Source organism: Vombatus ursinus, unplaced genomic scaffold, assembly GCF_900497805.2.
Source record: "Vombatus ursinus unplaced genomic scaffold, bare-nosed wombat genome assembly UNPS02007284.1, whole genome shotgun sequence".
Taxonomy (NCBI): domain Eukaryota; kingdom Metazoa; phylum Chordata; class Mammalia; order Diprotodontia; family Vombatidae; genus Vombatus; species Vombatus ursinus.
The window spans coordinates 17,374,879-17,383,455 of record NW_020947062.1 but is presented as its reverse complement, the minus strand read 5'-3'; the positions used below and the strand labels follow the sequence as shown (position 1 = coordinate 17,383,455).

The following is an 8,577-nucleotide window of genomic DNA, read 5'->3' as shown; positions in this document are numbered from 1 at the left end:
ATCAGTTATTGGGTATTGTTGATTGAATCTCTAATATCTCACATCTATTTCTTCCTCACAGATACTCCCTTTATACAGGGCCACAATACCACCTACCTGGAGTACTGAAATAGCCTCTTAAGAGATCTCTCCATTTCTATTATATCCTCTTTCCAATTTACCCTTCACCCAACTGCCAAATTAATCTTCCTTATGCCTAGATCTAGTGATACCATTCTTCCTCAAAACTCTTCAGTAGCTTCTTATGAAATAAGCTTCAAAATCCTTCACATTCAAGAACCTCCACAATCTACCTTTCTTGCCACATGTTATCTTATTCCCCTTGATTTCCTCTATGTTCCAGCAAAACTAATGAGAATACTCTTTTCTCTCTAAACATACCAACCCCAGTACTTTCCCAGCTCAGTGCTTTTGTTCATGTATTATACAAGTCTGGACTAGTCTCATCATTAAAAATACAAACTCAGTTCATAATAATGTTCATTCTAGAATCTTTTCTAGTACTTTGCTTTTTCCTTTCTAATGAATGCATTCATCATGCACTGTTATATATTACTACTATCTATGTTTGTCTCACCTTCTTCCAGATTGTAAGCACCATGAAGTTAGGAACTATAACTTATTTGATCTTTGGATATCCTTTGGATTTTAGTGCAATGTTTTATGCACAATAGGTATTTAAGAAATGAATGTTGAATTGAATTGAAATGTTTCTATATCAATTGAAATATGAATAGTCCCATACTGTAGAGAGGATTCCTATTGAGGTGTGGCTTGGACTAGATGCCCCTTGAAGTCAATGGCAACTTTGATATTCTATGATCCAGTGACCTGGAGAAAATCAACATGTGTTAACACAGTTATACTGTAATTAGAAGTTATTCATATAAAAAGCCTGTGAAGACCCTCTGAGGGAACTGTCTAAATGTCTTTTTCATTTGTTTGTTTCCTGGTGAATTCTCCACGTCCCTCATTTGATGAGCTATTCCCTTGGAAGGAGAGACAGGAGTCCTTGCACAAAATAGGGGGATGAGTTGGGGAGTGGGGGTCAAGGAGTCTCTGTAGCAGGTCAGAAAGTTCAGTATTACATCTCATCCCAAAAAGATGAAAAGAAATCAGTCTGTTCATCTTTACTAAGTGTTTCTTCTGGGGACAGTCCAGCCATGGTCTTGCAGCTATAAATCTGAGTTTTGCTATGTGTTTAACAGGTTTCCATTACTATGAGAGTCCCGAAAGGAGATAAATTTTTCAATGTTTTTTTCCCCTACTTTTGCCTTATCGCAAATACGGAGAAAATTATGAACAAACTTATACATCGTCACAGTGTGGGGGTTCCATCTGATAATCAGCCAGGCAGTTTCTTCCTCCCTTGACGGACTTCCCCCCCCTTTTCAAAGACTGTGGGTAGATAAGTATCTTTCCTCCCTGAAGCACATATAAGAGCTTCACAGCCACCCAAGGACAGTTAGAGTCTCCAAGGGTAAAGTCTCCAAGGGTAGACATGCAGGCCAGCGGTATTCTCATGCTCTTCTGCACCTCAGCACATTGGCTCCTCAAAGAGGCTTCACCTATACCAACTGAGAACCATTATGAGACAGTTAGTAAGCTTCGTACTGAAATTTTGAAACTTTCTTTTGAAAAAGGACAGGTAAGTAATTTTCAGGTGTTTTAAATCTGGTTCATTACTTAGAATTCACTGGCTAATTTTGTTCTTGAAAATTGTCTAAACTAACCTTACTCATTTTTTTATCATCCACAGGATTTTGTATCTCTCCCAGTTAGTATTGACAGAGAGGTAAGAGGTGCTTGTCATCACCTGCTCTTTCATTAATTATCTGGGACCTCTGTGATTATGGACTCATATTTTACATGATAACTCTTATCTTTCTTATCATGGAGTAAAATCAGTGTGTAAGAGGCAATGTGGCATAATGAGTAGAGGGATAGCCTTTGAATGTGGAAGACCTCGGTTCCTGTCTCTGACACATATAGCTGTATGACCCATAAGCCAATCATTTAAACTCTTATTGTCTCAAGTAACTATCTGAGATTGTAAATTGTAGATGAGTTGCTGATCTCTCTCTTTTTTTTAAGGAAATTGGGGTTAAGTGACTTGCCCAGGGTCACACAGCTAGTAAGTGTGTCAGGTGTTTGGTCTGAGGTCATATTTGAACTCAGGTCCTCCTGACTTCAGGGCCGGTGCTCTATCCACTGCACCACCTAGCTGCCCCCTAAGTTGCTGATCTCTTGAGGCATTTTCCACACTGGGAATTACCTATTTGGATAAAATCACAGGTCTCCATTGCCCCCCAATCCTGTCACCCCCCCAAAATCCCAAAACTATGTACAGATAAGAATTGTACCTTGTAAGAAAAATTGGTCTCTTTCCGTTAAAGTCTACATGGTAGAGACTTTACAGTCGTCACTTTAGATACGTAACTTTGCTATACCCAGATATGCACACCACACCGTAGTACAATGGGAAAAAAGCTATCCAAGGCCCTCGAGGAGCAGTCAGAGAAGGTCCCTAATACATAGGATATTGGAGTTCTCTTATAGAGTGGGAGCCTGAGGAGCTAGGGGTGAGTGCTGAAGTCCATCATATTCAGCATAGGGTTTTGCTGAGAGCATGGGACAGAGCCCCCTTTGGAGGGTAGTAGAGAGGAGCTTGTCTTCAGTTTTTACCCAGTGCAGAAGCTCACATGTCAGAACACAGCAGTTTCTACCTTTTAGGACCCTCCTTTATCTCCCCTCTCCCTTACCCCCAAAAAGGCCATGATAAAACTCAAGCTTCTAGCCCCCAGGATAGGAGCATATAGGTCACTTTCTATTTTTCTCTTGTCCAGGAGTGTTATCAGAGAAACCTGGAAATCTTCATGAATACTACAAAAACAGCCTTCAAAGAGAATAGTAACACAAGCAAGGCCATTTATGGCAATCTGGAAAAAATCCAGGTGAGTCTTGAGTGGAGCTGCCATCTCCACATCTTCTCTGCTAAAGTCAGGGTTCCTTGGTTTAGGGACACCAGGTACAGTAACCTTCCTCTTGTCTTTGCTCACTAGAGGGGGTCACTTCCAAAGCTTTTCCCCTGGAAATGACTAATGATTCACTTCTGTTATATAACTTTTCCTTTTGTTACCTCTCCATAAAGAGTGACTATGTCAAGGGGGTTCAGGAGATGGGAAGGGAGATGTTAGGTCAGGTGACTCAGGGTAGAAGAGGTTTTCTCAGCCCTCATTTTCATAGCTGCCGGGGGAGGGGGAAGCATTTCTTTGGGGAATGTGGGAGGGGTAGTGGTGTGGAGAATGGGTTTCCAGGAAGAGGAAGTGAAATGCATCCTGGGATTATCTAAATTGGGGATATCTCAGGCCCTGTCAAATGCCAGAGTTTATGGCAGTGCCTGAGGAGAAGCCCACTCTGGCTATCTTATTTTTGGAGTCAAGGACATGGGACAGGGTTCTGTGGTCAGTGATCTTGGCCTGTGATGGAGTAAACAAACATTCCTGACTTTTGCTCTAGGCAGCTCTAACTCATCTCTCCTCGTTTGCAGAAACTTCCTCTGCCTGAATGCATCTCACAGGTAAGAAGTTTCCTTTCTTTCCAGTTCCATCCACAGCCTCCATCTATTGCCAGCTCCCTGTGACTTTCCCAATGTCTGATGTCAATTTTATGATTTTGTCATTAGAAATGTGACTGCCCTGAAGCCAGTCATCAGTTCGAAAAATTGAAAGATGATCTAGACACATTTTTGCGATGGATTTTGATTTGGTTTTCTCAACACAATTGAAAAAGACAGTTCCCAGGCCACAGACAGATCACCCTTTTACCACTGGTGAAAACAGCCTTCTCCAGACCTTGGAATCTTTGCCTTCAACCCAAAGACTAGAAAAGCAGAACATATGTAAATGACATATGAAAATATGAACTTTTCATGAGTATGTGAAGCAAATTATTTATTTTTATCATATTTGATACCAGATGCATCAATATTATTTGTATTAATGAAATGTATGGCTTGAATTTGATATTAGTTGGCTACTTTATTTCAGTATATTTATTATATTTATATAATTTATATATTTAGAAAGCTCTAAGCATTCTCTAAATGTGATTTTTTTCATTTTTATTATTTATTACTACCCTATTTATGATGTTCTCTGTTAAAAAAAGATTCTATATGTGTTTACAAATTGTCTGTAAGGAACAACTCAATTTGGGGTGCATAGATGGAATTTCAGGGCACTTTCATGTGTAAATGACTAGAAAATTTGATTGTTGCCTGGTTCATTTGTATTTTAAAATAAAGAACATTTAAAAACATGCTTTATTTTTCAATGTAACACTTTTTAGGTAATAGAAAATATCTAATATGTTTTTATTTTAATTTTTATTGATGCCTTTTGTTCTTAGGACACATCCATTTTGGAGAACATCCTCCTCCCTTCCCCACATTTTGAACCTTCTCCTTATAACAAATATTGAGAGAGAAATTAAAAAAAAACCCAGTAAAACAAGCCAACTTATCAACACACCAATCATTTCCTCCATTGGAAATATTCATGATAATACTTGCTCATGGTGTTTTGGATTCCTGAACTTTTTTCCCTTTGCTTTTCTTTTGTATTAAAAGTCATCTGCTTTTGTTTTTCCTCCTTAATCTTTGGATCCAATGTCTTTACTGCCCAGTTGTCCATAGCCTTCTCTCCTTCCCACTTCCCTCCTCACTGTGCCCCCATCCCTCAAAGCAAGCCCCAATTCCTTGCTCTATGTAATCTCCAGAGTCTCTTTCCCCTTAGTTGTCACCTTTTCCCTTCTAGTTTGTTCTTCCTTTTGCTCTTTAGATGCTTCCCTTTTTACCAGGTGTTCTCCTCTTCCTTTGCAAAACTTGACAGGATCAATGTCTGTCATCTCTATGGGTTAATGGAATGGGCCCATGGGGGAGTGAACAAAAAACTCTGCAGCCAAGCTCCAAACCACAAGTCTGAGAACCTGCTTATACCCATTGCACCTAGCATGTGGAGTGGTTTGGAGATGGGAGTATTGAGTGAAAATTCTAAGAATTAAAGTTTTCTGACATCATTTCATGAAGTTTTTAAAGTTCTGTAATATAGCTGTCTTTTTATGCTTTATCATCTTTTATTGATAGAGTATATGAAATACTTTATATTTGATCCATGATTCTCTTTTCTGATATTATTTGGTTTTTAAGGGAAGCTGAAAGCAATGATTCCACCAGCTTGCCAGTCTCACAGTCTTCTCTGGTTTAAAATTGAAACCCTCCTTCTATTTTAATGGAATATTTAGGAAGGAAGGAAGGAAGGAAGGAAGGAAGGAAGGAAGGAAGGAAGGAAGGAAGGAGAGAAACAAAGAAAGAAAAAAGAAAGAAGGAAAGAACTGCAACTCATAGTTCTCCATGGCAGTAGAATGATGAATGAGCAATGGAGACTGAGCAGGAGCGGTCATTAGGAGTAAGAGAGTTAGGAGAGAATAATGTCACAAAAGGGGCAGCTAGGTGGCATAGTGCATAAAGTCAGAGTGCCTGGAGTCAGAAAAATGCATCTTTCTAAGTTTAAATCTCATCTAAGATTCTTACTAGCTATGGGACCTTGGGAAAGTCACTTAACCCTGCTTGTCTCAGTTTCCTCATCTGTAAAATGAGCTGGACAAGAATCTACTTATCAAGACAAACAGGAATTACATGAATACAAGTACAAAACACTGTTTACAGAAATAAAGACAAGCCTAAATAATTGGAGAAATAGTTATTGCTTATGTTTTGTTTATGCAAATATAATAATAATTTCAATTCTACCTAAAGTAATTTACTTGTTAGACTAGAAATAGAATAAAATTTATCTAAGGAAAAAATTGATCAAGTATCTCTTAAAAAAAAGAATCTCTAGATAAATAATGGGAAAAATGGAAAGTAGGGGGCCAACAGGATCAGATCTGTAACTCTACTATTATGCCATAATCATGAAAACTATTTGGTAGTGATTTAAAAATAGAAAAATTGATTAATGGAACAGTTTAGGTACAAATTATGCAGAAGCAAATGAACACAGTAATATCATTTTTGATAAATCTAAAGAATCAACTATGGTAGTAAGGACTCACTCTTGGGGAAAAACTGCTGGGAAAGCTGGAAAGTAGTTTGACAAAATTCTGTTTAGAATAACAGGAGGACCTGAGTTCAAATCTGGTCTTAGATTAAACACTTGACATTTACTAGCTGTGTGACCCTGGGCAAGTCACTTAACCCCAATTGCCTAAAAAAAAATAACAGCTCCTATCATATATAAAAATAAAAATAAAATTGATATGGGATCCAAATCATAATCCAAACTGATACATGATCTCAATAATAAAATTAAAGGAACCGGGAAGAAGATATGTTTCACAAATATGGATAGAGGAAGACTTCTTGACCAAATGAGAGTGAAAATCACAGAAGATAAAATAGACCTGAGCCCAGAGCAACTTAGAAGGTCAGTATGAAAGTTCTGTCCCACTAGGGGGAGAGTGGAAGGCAGTCCAATATAGGCTGCCCCATGGCAGATCATGGCCCAGCAAACCAGGAAGAGTCCTTGGGAGTGACTCAATCAGCAGCAGCCAGGGCTGCTTCTGGACCTCCCAGTCCACAGACAGTAAGGGAGAGGACAACTCATCAAAAAGAGATTACAGAGGTCCCTTTGCTGGTACTGGGGGCAGGACTCTGTAACTTTGCCCATACTCAGATTCAGGTTGCTATTCTGGGTGGCAGTCTCAGGGCAAGAAGGAGCACTAGCACACCAGAGTTTATGACTACAGTGGATTGGGGACCCTCATCAGAGTTACAGGACAGACAAGAGTACTTGTGGTCACTCACAGAGCAGAGAACAGCACAGGCCAGAAGAGTAGTAAACACACTCTCCTTAGATCATACCAGTTTGGAAGAACTGAAAACTTATAGGTCCCTATAGGTACCTCTGAAAACAACTGCACAAAACCCCTGAAGCTTGGGACAGTGTGTCCTCCACCCTGGAAGAAGAGCCCCACTTTAGCAAATAGTTAAAAGTTAAGAAAAAGGCTGAAAAAATGAGTAAACAACAGAAAAAATTCTGGCTATAGAAAGTTACTATGGTGACAAGGAATATCAAAACACACACAGAAGGAGAGAACAAAGTCATCCAAGGCCTCAAAGTAAAATATGAATTGGTCTCAGGCCATGGAAGAGTTCAAAAACAATTTTAAAAATCAAGAGAAGTAGAGGAAAACTTGGGAAGAAAATAAGAGTGATGAAAGAAAATCATGAAAGAAGAGTCAACAGCTTGATAAAGGAAGCACAAAAATAAAAGCATAACACCTTAAAAAAATACACCAAATGGTAAAAGAAGCACAAAAATCTAATGAGGAAAAGAACGCCTTAAAAAGCTGAATTGGCCAAATGGAAAAAGATATACAAAAATTTACTGAAGAGAACTCCTTAAAAAGCAGAATGGGCCAAATGGAAAACAAGGTGCAAAAGCTCACTGAATAAATAATTCCTTAAAAATTAGAAGCAGACAAATGGAAGTTAATGACTCTATGAGACATGAAGAAACAATAAAACAAAACCAAAATAATGAAAAAGTAGAAGAAAATGTGAAATATTTCATTGGAAAAGGAACTGACTGAAAAACAGATCCAGAAGAAATGATTTCAAAATTATTGGACTTCCTGAAAGCCATGATCAAAAAAAGAGCCTAGATATCATCTTTCAAGAAATTATCAAAGAAAACCACCCTGATATTCCAGAAGCAGAGGGTAAAATAGAAAATGAAAAAATCTACCGATCACCTCCCAAGAGAGATCCCAAAATGAAAGCTCCCAGAAATCTTATAGCCAAATTCCAGAGTTCCCAGGTCACAGAGAAAATATTGGAAGCAACCATAAAGAAATAATGCAGGTATCATGGAGCCACAGTCAGGATAACACAGGATTTAGCAACTTCTCCATTAAAGGATCAGAGTGCTTAGAATATGATACTCTGAGGTCAAAGGAGCTAGAATTACAACCAAGAATCACTTGCCCAGCAAAACTGAGTATAATCTTTCATGGGAAAAAAAAGGACATCCAATGAAATTGAGGACTTTCAAGCATTCTTGATAAAAAGACCAGAACTGAATAGAAAAATTGACTTTCAAATAAAGACTCAAGAAAAGCATGAAAAGGTAAACAGGAAAGGAAAATCATAAGGGACTTAATAAAGTTAAAACTGTTTACATTGCTCCATGGGAAGATGATGCTTGTAACTCCCAAGAACTTTCTCATTATTAGGGCAGTTAGAAGGAATATACATAGAAAGAAAGCACAGGTGTGAGTTGAATGTGATGGGATACTATCTAAAAAAAAAATAAAATTAAGGGATGAGAAAGAGGGATGCACTGGGAGAAAGGGCAGAAAGGGAAAGGTAGAATGGGATAAATTATCTGACAAAAGAGGCACAAAAAAGCTTTTACAGTGGAGGAGGAGATAGGGAGAAGTGACAAGGAATATTTGAAATTTACTCTCATCTGAATTGGCTCGAAGAGGGAACAACATACACACTCAATTGGG

At 38.4% G+C, this 8,577-nt stretch overlaps 1 long non-coding RNA gene across 1 annotated transcript; it reads left to right on the top strand.

Moving 5' to 3' along the window:
- Positions 1-2,850: 2,850 nt before the first annotated feature.
- On the top strand, positions 2,851-3,873 carry LOC114033536. Its single transcript, XR_003567989.1, has 3 exons — positions 2,851-2,954; positions 3,551-3,580; positions 3,686-3,873. It is a non-coding gene; the product is annotated as an uncharacterized LOC114033536 (long non-coding RNA).
- The last annotated feature ends 4,704 nt before the right edge of the window (positions 3,874-8,577 follow it).